Source organism: Passer montanus, unplaced genomic scaffold (genome assembly GCF_014805655.1).
Source record: "Passer montanus isolate IOZ18808 unplaced genomic scaffold, ASM1480565v1 scaffold43, whole genome shotgun sequence".
Lineage (NCBI taxonomy): Eukaryota > Metazoa > Chordata > Aves > Passeriformes > Passeridae > Passer > Passer montanus.
The window spans coordinates 3,923,659-3,932,716 of NW_024369151.1; the positions used below are offsets into that span (position 1 = coordinate 3,923,659).

Below are 9,058 nucleotides of genomic sequence, written 5' to 3' on the forward strand. Positions count from 1 at the left end.
CTGCCCTGTCTGTGCCTCTGCTGAGCTCATCTGTCCCTCTCAGCCTTTCACTGCAGAGAGAGCTCTGGACAGATTTGGAAGAAATTGCTGGTGGGATATTCTTTAGCCTGTTTTGGAGAAATTTTGAAGAAATGCTGGTGGCATATCCAAACCGCCAGGTCCTGTGAGGGCTGGAGAGAGAAAGGTGCCCACAGGTGAGCAAATAGATCCTGCAGCACCCAGGGATGCCTGTGGCACCTGCCCATACAAACACACCTGGTGCCTTTCTCCATCCTCTTATCCTCTTTTCTCCCCCATTTCCAACAAGACAAAAAAGGCCTGCTCATCTAGGGAATTATGGAAGACCATTTTCTAAAGGAACTTGGTTGCCACGGGTTACCAGATGCTTATCTGCCACCGGTGTGCTCTTGCTAACTGCAGCCCTTGCAGGGAGAGGCTAAAGAGGGAAAGCTGGGATAGACGGGAACATCAGAGCACTCCAGGGAATAGCAGGGAGTGTGTTCTCCACAAACCAGCTTTTCCAGGGCCTGCAGTTTCTTGTGCCATTGGCTCCAGAGTCCCTGAGGTTTGCAGCAGTGAACAGAAAGTTGGTTTGGAACTTCCTTTGCAGTGGGAGCAGGGGAGGGTAGGCTGGAGATGAGAAAGGGAAGTATCTGAAGTGCCCAGAGAAAGAATGTGGGGATTTTTTATTTGAATATTTGGATTAATCTGAAATGGTCAGGGAATGTGGGAAGAAAGTCCTGCTGCAATGCTGCTCTGTGTCTCTGCTGCACTTTGCATTCATGTGATGCTCCCAAGCAGGACTGGTACAGAGAGGTGAAAGTTCACCCAGGAGTTTTCTGGGGAGAATATTCCTGTTTATCACAGGCAGAGCAGTAAAGGAACCCAGTCTGGGGGAGGAGGCAGAGAGGACTTGGGCAGAAGGGGGCCCTGTGATAGACAAATAGACAAATAGTCAATGCTTCCCTTCATTTGAGCATCTCCTGGTGTCCTCATCTGTGCAGCCCCATCCCTCAGGGGGCCCCTGATGCTGGGCTGTCCCCCTTCCCCACAGTCCTTCTTGAGCTGATCAGCATTACAGAGCTATCCTTAATCCCCATTTTCCCTCATTCCTGCTACAAACCTATTCCTTTGCCCCATATCTTCAGTCCTGTGGCTCCCCAAATCCTTTTTTCTCCATGGTCTACCCCAGCCCAGGGAATTTCTGAGCCCCTTTGGTCTTGCAGTCCTTGGTCCCTGCTGCAATCTCAGCCTCTCCATCAGCACAGAGAGAACACTTTGCTACGACAATAATGAGCAAGAAAGAAGCTAAAAACAATACTTTACATTTCAAATAACTCCTGACACATCCCTTGTCTTTCCCTAACGGAATGACAAGTGACTTTATCCTGAAAGAGAAGGCAGCCTCCTGGAGCTGTCTACATTGTCAGAGAAAATAATTTGTAAATTCTCTGACTCCCTCTGTCACTGTTCGACTTTTCCATGCTTTTCATTTCTCCCTCCCTCTAAAGTCCCTTTATGTGCTATTTCCCAAAGTGCTGCACTTACTTTGAATGTTTTCAGCCAAAAGCAAACTCCTTCTCATCTAAAGGTAGGAAGAAAAAAAAATCCCTTCCGAAAATGAATTAACAACGCTGCTGCCTCTCTCTCTGGTCCCTGCATCTGCATCGTGTATAAGACGTGAACTTTAAAAATAACCAGGTCTTTATGACTTATTTAAAAAAAAAAAAAAAAAGAATAAAGAATGATAATGAGGGAGAAAGACACACAGAAACCTTGAAAGGAGGATTTGTTCAGGGCAAGAATAACTAAAATATTTACTAATGAGAGGGAGAAGAGAAAGTAATTTAAAAGATTTAAAATAGTTTTGTGTGGTTTTTTTTTTTATTCATGCTTCCTTTCATTTTCATTACATACTTCAATATTTGCCTACTTTTCCAGCAAAAGATTTACCTCAAGTGCGTACAAATTATCTGGCATTTGGTTAAGGACAATATGTCTAATTATGTCTCTAAAGACCTGAAATATTTTTAACTTAAGCTAAAAGTCAAACCAAAAAAAAAAAGAGTAAAATTAATAATCCTTTTAAAATTCATAAAGGGTAAAATTAATAATCCTTTTAAAATTCATTCCCATGATCGTAGCTGTACAGAACACCTCAATGCCAAAGATTAAACCAAGGGAAATATGAGAGCAGGGAGGAAAAAGAGAGAGAAAATAGAATTTCCCACATTATGCCCTGATTTAACCTCCTCTGGAGACTTGGGAAACCTTGTGTTAAATGATCTGGTTTTGGGTGATGTCTGTCCCACACCTTCTGACTCCTGCTCTGCCAGGGAGCCTGCACCTGCCTGGGGAGCCAAGCCCTCCAAGCTCTGCACTGCTAATGAGGTTCAAACTGTGGTGATAAATATCTATTTAGTAAATATAGTAAATATAATATAGTAAATAGATATTCACTGTACCTCCTCATCCCTGCTTCCCCTCAACCTGAGTAACTAATGAAACTCAATTGAGCATATTAATTATTTTCCCCAGGGGGTGAGGAGGAGGAAGGATGAGCAGCACCATCTCCAGAGGGTTGCCTGTGCTCCAGCAATTCATCTGTGGTTTGGAGGGCAGAGTGACCCATCCTCAGGAAGACACAGAGATTGCAGGTGTGCTAATTTCCTGAAGAAGAAAGGCACTGCCAAATAAAGAACAGATGGATCCAGTCACTAGTTATTTATTTCTATAATTAGTTGCAAGCTGTGGTCTCGGAACTTTAAGAAACTGCGGATTTCTATGAAATTCCTTCCTGCATTGGCATGGTGGAAGCTGGGCTGGGCTCTGGCAAAGGCAGTTTGCAGGCTGTACCAGCTGGACACAAAGTGCCTTGGGCTCCTTAAAGCATGATCCAAATCTTTTCTCTGGCTGTTGTAGCCCATAAGAACATCAAGGACAGGTTGGTCTTGTAATGTAGAGGGGCATTTAAATCTGACTTAAACTCAGTTCTGCTTTCATCTTATGATGCTTCTCCCCCATCAACCTAATTGTCTTCAGTTATTACCCCAGCCTTGCCCTCTTCTCTTCTCTTCTCTTCTCTTCTCTTCTCTTCTCTTCTCTTCTCTTCTCTTCTCTTCTCTTCTCTCCTCTCCTCTCCTCTCCTCTCCTCTCCTCTCCCTTTCCTCTCACCAGGGTGACACTCAGACTCCTTTTAAGCAGTCAGGAGCAGTGAGGACTCACTCTGGAGTCTGATTTTGGTGCAGGCTGTGCTCAGGCTCAGCTCTGATAACCTGGTGTGTGTTGTTACAGTCCTCTTATCTCTTCTCCCAGAGCCTGGCCTTGCCAACCCCAGCCATATCCTTAAGCCAATCTGTTCTCAAAGGTGGGATCAACAGATCAGGGAGGAATATTTTATTTCCTTCTGAAAGCATCAGGTAGGAAAGGCATTTGCCAGCTCATCTAGGCATGTCTATTCTGGTTTTATTTTATTTTTTTTTAGATGAAAGCTGCTAAGCTGGAATTGTTAGAAAATGCAGGTCTGCAAGACAGTGGGTGAATAAATAATTTGTTGGGTCTGTTGTAAATGTGCCAAAAGCATCTCATGACAATACTTTTTAATGACACAGGAGTCAATAAATAGCAAAAGACTTATGGGACAGATTTATCTATGCAAAACTTTTGTGCTTTTGACTTTAAAAAGATGTGTTCTTTATTTTTGTTTGAATGGCTTCACACAAACAAATATTAGAATAGAATTTGTTTCTCAGCTATTTAACAATATTAACAAAACAACCCCAAACCCAGAAACACTCCAACTTAAACCTGAAGAAAATTATCTGCCTCTATGGGAAAGAAACTAATGAAATCCAATCAAATCTCAGCTGGAAGAACAAAGAATGGTGGCTTTGGGCATAAATCAGACGTGGAATTAATTTTGTTCTTTATTACATGCTTTAAAAATAAAAAGAGGGCACCCTACCCCCGGGAGTGCTGAGCAGATTGAAATGATGTCCAGAGCCTTCCAGTTCCAGAGTTCAGGCAAACAAAACCGGTTCAAAATCAATATGAATCCTACTGGTGATAAAAATCCCCCAAAAGCACAGAGGGCACAGAATCTTTCTCATTTATCAGTTTCCAGGGTGGGAAGAGGGATATGTGGGATACAGAAGGGACCAGGTGAGGATGATTCAGGGTTTCCCTGGGGTCATGAGGTGCATTTTGCCGGGCACATCTACATCTTAAAAATGCAGCTGTCCCCCAGGAATCACTGGAGTGGACCAGGATTTTATCCCAGCACCACAGACATGTGATGGAAATGCCAAAACCCCCGTGGAAATGGAGCTGGAACCTGGGCACAGCTGAAGGTTCACACTGCTCTTCTCTAGGCAGAACTGTCCTTGTGATGTTTCTGTTCTCAGACTAAACAGTGATGATCCCTGCTTTGCACCTGCCCAAAATTCCTCCTAAATTCATTATTGGGAGCCCACTGTGATCAACATGTGGGAAAAGAGTCTCACTGCAATTCTTCTTTTTGCTGGGTCTTCATTTTCTGTCATCACAAAAAGCAGCACAGAGCTCCATTTGGAATTTTTAGCCCAGTTTTTTTTTTCCTAGCTTGCAATAAAAATTTTAATTAGACATTTATTATAGATGAGGAAATCCTAAAAAAAAGCTACAAAGTGAAAAAGCACTGAAATGTTAATATTTCCATTGCAACTACTTCCACTTTTGAAAAATTAAAGGAAAAAAAATCAAACTCAACAAACCAAAACAGCACCAAAATAAATTAAATATGTTGTTTTGATTTCCTGAATGTCCCTGAAATGTTTCAGTACAGTTCAGTATTAAACATCTCTTTGTCCTTGCTGGAGTTGTAGAATCCCAGCTTGCTGCAAAAATAGAATTCCAAAGAATATCCAAAACATATCCTGGAGTGCTGCAATGAGCCTGATACACTGTGAATCACAAGCACAAGAGGAATTCCTCTCCAGAGATCTTAGCTGGAGAAGAAGTGTCCAGCTCCCAATTTTTTATGAGGCAGTGTTTAGTGTGTCATAACTAAAATACATTCATTGTTTTGTTTGACTGCTTTCAAGCAAAGCATTTAGAAGATTGAAACATTCAAGCCATGGTTCTATTTTTAATCAGTCTTTTTTTTCTGGCTGAAAGTTTATTCTGCATGTTGATTTTTCCAAATAAACAAACCAACTCCAGCAAATGTAAATTTTTCCTTTGAGGAACTGCATTTCCCATTGTGTATTTCCAATCCATCCCAATGGAAAGTGCCTGAATAATTCAATAATACATAAAGAAGGTAAAGAGATGGAAGTGAAGCCTGAATGCTATTTGGCCAAAGCCCAGAATTAGGCTAGGAGGAGAAAGATGAGCGTGGAGTGATGTAAACCCCCTTAAGTGAGGCCTAATGATTCACAAATGCCATGAAATGCATAGGTGGAGTCATTTGTATCCCACACGCAGGCAGCGAGGGATTTGAAAAGTGCAGCAAGAGAATTATTGGCCTAATCAGAAAAAAAGCCAAACTCAGCTCTGTTTTATTTCACATGGCTCTGGTGGAATGTGGCAGGAGCTAGGAGTCATCCTGGGGTGACCCTGACTTCTCCCAGGAGCTATGGGGCTGGAGGCTGCTGGCTGTCCTCCTGGGCAGGAGGGGATTTAAAGGTAAAATCACTTTTGAGGCTGTCATCAGCTTTGGGGGTTTAATTGTGGGTTAGGACAGGAAGGAGAAGTTTTGCTCCTGGGAGAAACTTCTGTACCATGATCCCACTGGGATGCAGAGACAAGGGGGACAAGGACGTGGGACAATGCACAGGCACTGCTTGATTTCCTTCCTTCCTTCCTTCCTTCCGGAATTCTCCCCACTTTTCATTCTAAATTAATTTTCTGAGACAAGGAGAAGATGTTGCCTTAGCTTTGTCCTTGGGAGTCGCAGATCTTGATTGAAGGAATAATTTTACACCTAAATGTGCAGGTTCTGGCCGGTTTTTGACAGGTGTGCCGCTTCCCATGGCCCCCAGTCAATCTCTCCCCCTCTCTGCTTTGCCCTCTGATTGTGCCCTGCTAAATATCTCTGTGCTTGTGCCTCCCCAGGAGGTCAGAGCTGCTCTGTAACCACCTCACCTGTCAGCAGCCAGCTCTCCCAGCTCTGCAGTGGGTGAGAGAGTCACAAAATCCTGAGCAGGTAGAGAAGAACTTGGGGAAACTTCTTAAAATCTGCCCCAGGAGAGAGACAGCAAGAACAGAGCAGTAGTCACTGAGAGCTCCTGGACATTTCCTGCCAATGTTGCCAAGAGCAGGCTCTGAAAATGCCACTGCCAGGGGGGTCTCTCTGAGCCTCACCCCAAAAAATCCTCCACAACACAAAGAGAAAGCTGGAAAATGAAACTGCTGTGATTTCTTCACTTCTAAGCAAGGCACAGGTGCATAAAGTTGTTATTTACTGGGAATAAAAGCTCGCCCCTGACTAATTCTTGAGGAGGTGAGAGGGACCATGGGCAGAAGTGGCTCACAGGGAAAATCTCGTGGGAGTAAATGTAAAGGACAAGACCAATGTGTCACCATTATCATATAACTGCCATGAAGTGGAACCATCCAAATTACTTCAGGCAAAACCTGGAGATGTGACATCAGCTTTGTCACCTGCTTAATCTGAGACAGAGCAGGTGGAGGTGAGACCAAGGTCATCATTTATCTTAACAAGGGAACTCTGAGCTGAGCTGCACAAACACATAACCCCCTCTCTGCCTCTCTGGCAGCTCTTGAGAGGCAGCTCTGCCAGCACTGAAGCTCATGTGTCAGTGGAGGAACACTGTTATCTTCTTATCAGGAGATGACAACCACAAATACCTCGGCCTGAAAGACTGCTCTGCTATCACCAGGGGTGAGCATCAACCTGCTTCACAAATAATCTAATTTAGGGGGATAACAGAGGACTTGGATGTGGGAGGTGGAATTCAGAGCCCTGTGAACAGGACAGGCATTTCTCACATGAATGCAAACCTGGTGCAGTGAAAACACACAAACTTTTTGGCTCTGTTTGTGATTGAGGCAGGGAGGGAATAGGTCATCAAGCTGGTTCGTATGCAAGAGATACATTAATCATTAATGGGGTATTAGTATTTAAAGTCCCCAGATCTCCCTCTAACATGCAAAATAATCCCTCCTGCCATGGATGGTTTGTTTCAATGAGTAATCCACTCATCCTGTGCTATAATCACAACAGGCACAACTTCCACAGGGACTTTTCAGTGTCAACAGACTTTGGACTGTGATGTCTTTGAGAGAGAGAATTGTCTTTTTGCTGTGTTTGTGTATCTCCAGGTAAGCTGGGGAGGGGCAGCTTTTAGAAATCCCATGCACTGAGTAACTGCAGTTAGTCACTCCTCCATCCTCCTCTCTCCCTGGAGCATTCCATGTCCTTGTGTCTCTCCCAGACACATTTAAAAGAACAATTTTTCTTGTGACAAGTAAAGCAAGAAGTGTGAGCTGGTGTCTGACAGGTTCAGGGAGAAGCTCACAATGAGGCAATTAGACATGGAAAGTGCTGATTAGAAGCACCATCACCCATAGCAAGGAAAGAAAAAAAAATCCCAAGTAGCAGGAGGAAAAGGGAAATGGGGAAGAAAAAAAAAAGAAGCATTTGATAAAACAGGTTGGTATAAAAAGTTTGTGACTGACGAGGTCTGATGCCAGGCTCTAGGATTGCTTCAACCTGCTCTGGAGGGAGCTGGGCTTGGTTACCCCTGGAGACAGGTGGCTGCCCTCGATGGGAAAAAAGGTTTAACAGCTTTTCATTGCCATGCTGGGCTTGCCAGTCATCAGCTCCCCTGAGAGCTCCCCTCTAGCCCAGCCCAGAGCTATTCCTGCAGCCCTTCCTCTCCCTCACCCCTGCCCCTAGCAGCAGCGGCAGGGACCCTGCTCTCCAGTGGTCCCAGCCAGCCCAGGGTCCTGCTGGAGTCACACAGGAGGTGTTCTTTGGAGGATCGTGGAAAATCAAGGAGGTAAAACACTTCATGCAAATCCACTCTGTGTCTCTTTGACTGCCATGGGTTGGGCAAAGGGAACTGTGACTGTCCTGTCACCGTGGCTGTGCTGCAAGTCATCAAAGGGTAGAGATAGCCCTGGGAAGGGGCAGAGGGCTGGGGAGTGCAGCCAGTGTGGCTCCAGACATCCTGATTTCAAGGAGGGTCTTTTAAAAAGGTTCTTGCACATCCTGTAATCCTCCCTGAGGAGGAAGGGAGGGAGGGGAGGAAATAAAACCACCCAGACCTTCACTCAACCATTCTTTTTTGAAACAGGCATTCCCCATTTTGGTCTCTCTGGTGATTTTTAGCAAACAGCTGCAGCATGAGCCTGGTGAAACCATCCCAGGGAAGGTAGAACAGGCTGCAGAGCATCCAGATCAGATATATGTGCAGCTGGATCTGCCTCGTAGAGTGGTGACAACAAGCAGTAAAATATGAACACCATCGCAGTAATAATATCATTATAAAATGCATTCATCTCCAGGGCTGTCACTGCACTGGAGGGCCTGGCTCCAGCAGATTCCAGCCCAGCCTGGCTCCAGGGGCAGGGATCCTCTGATCTCCAGGAGCTGGCTGCACAGGGGTCTTGGTGACTCATGATGGACCACAAGACAAAAGGCACCTGTTCTGTGTGAGCTGTATGTAAAATAAATGAAGCAATATTGCATCTTCCAGGACCTAAGGGAGCCCTAAAGAAACGTGGAGAGGAACTATTTACAAGGGATGCAGTGACAGGACAGGGGGAAATGGCTTCAAACTAACAGAATGGGCTTGGATTGGATATTGGGAAGAAATTTTTTCTTGTGAGGGTGGGCAGGCCCTGGCACAGGGTGCCCAGAGCAGCTGTGGCTGCCCCTGGATCCCTGGCAGTGCCCAAGGCCAGGCTGGACAGGGCTTGGAGCATCCTGGGATAGTGGAAATGTCCCTGCCCATGGCAGGGATGGGATGGGATGAGCTTTGAAGTTCCTTCCAACCCAAACTGTGATTCCATGATCTAACTTATTAGTCATTACCCAATTCTCACCATTTTG

The 9,058-nt window shown here is 44.9% G+C and overlaps 1 long non-coding RNA gene across 1 annotated transcript; it reads left to right on the forward strand.

Moving 5' to 3' along the window:
* Positions 1-6,757: 6,757 nt before the first annotated feature.
* On the forward strand, positions 6,758-8,437 carry LOC120507375. The gene is made up of 3 exons (XR_005628737.1): positions 6,758-6,883; positions 7,226-7,323; positions 8,301-8,437. It is a non-coding gene; the product is annotated as an uncharacterized LOC120507375 (long non-coding RNA).
* The last annotated feature ends 621 nt before the right edge of the window (positions 8,438-9,058 follow it).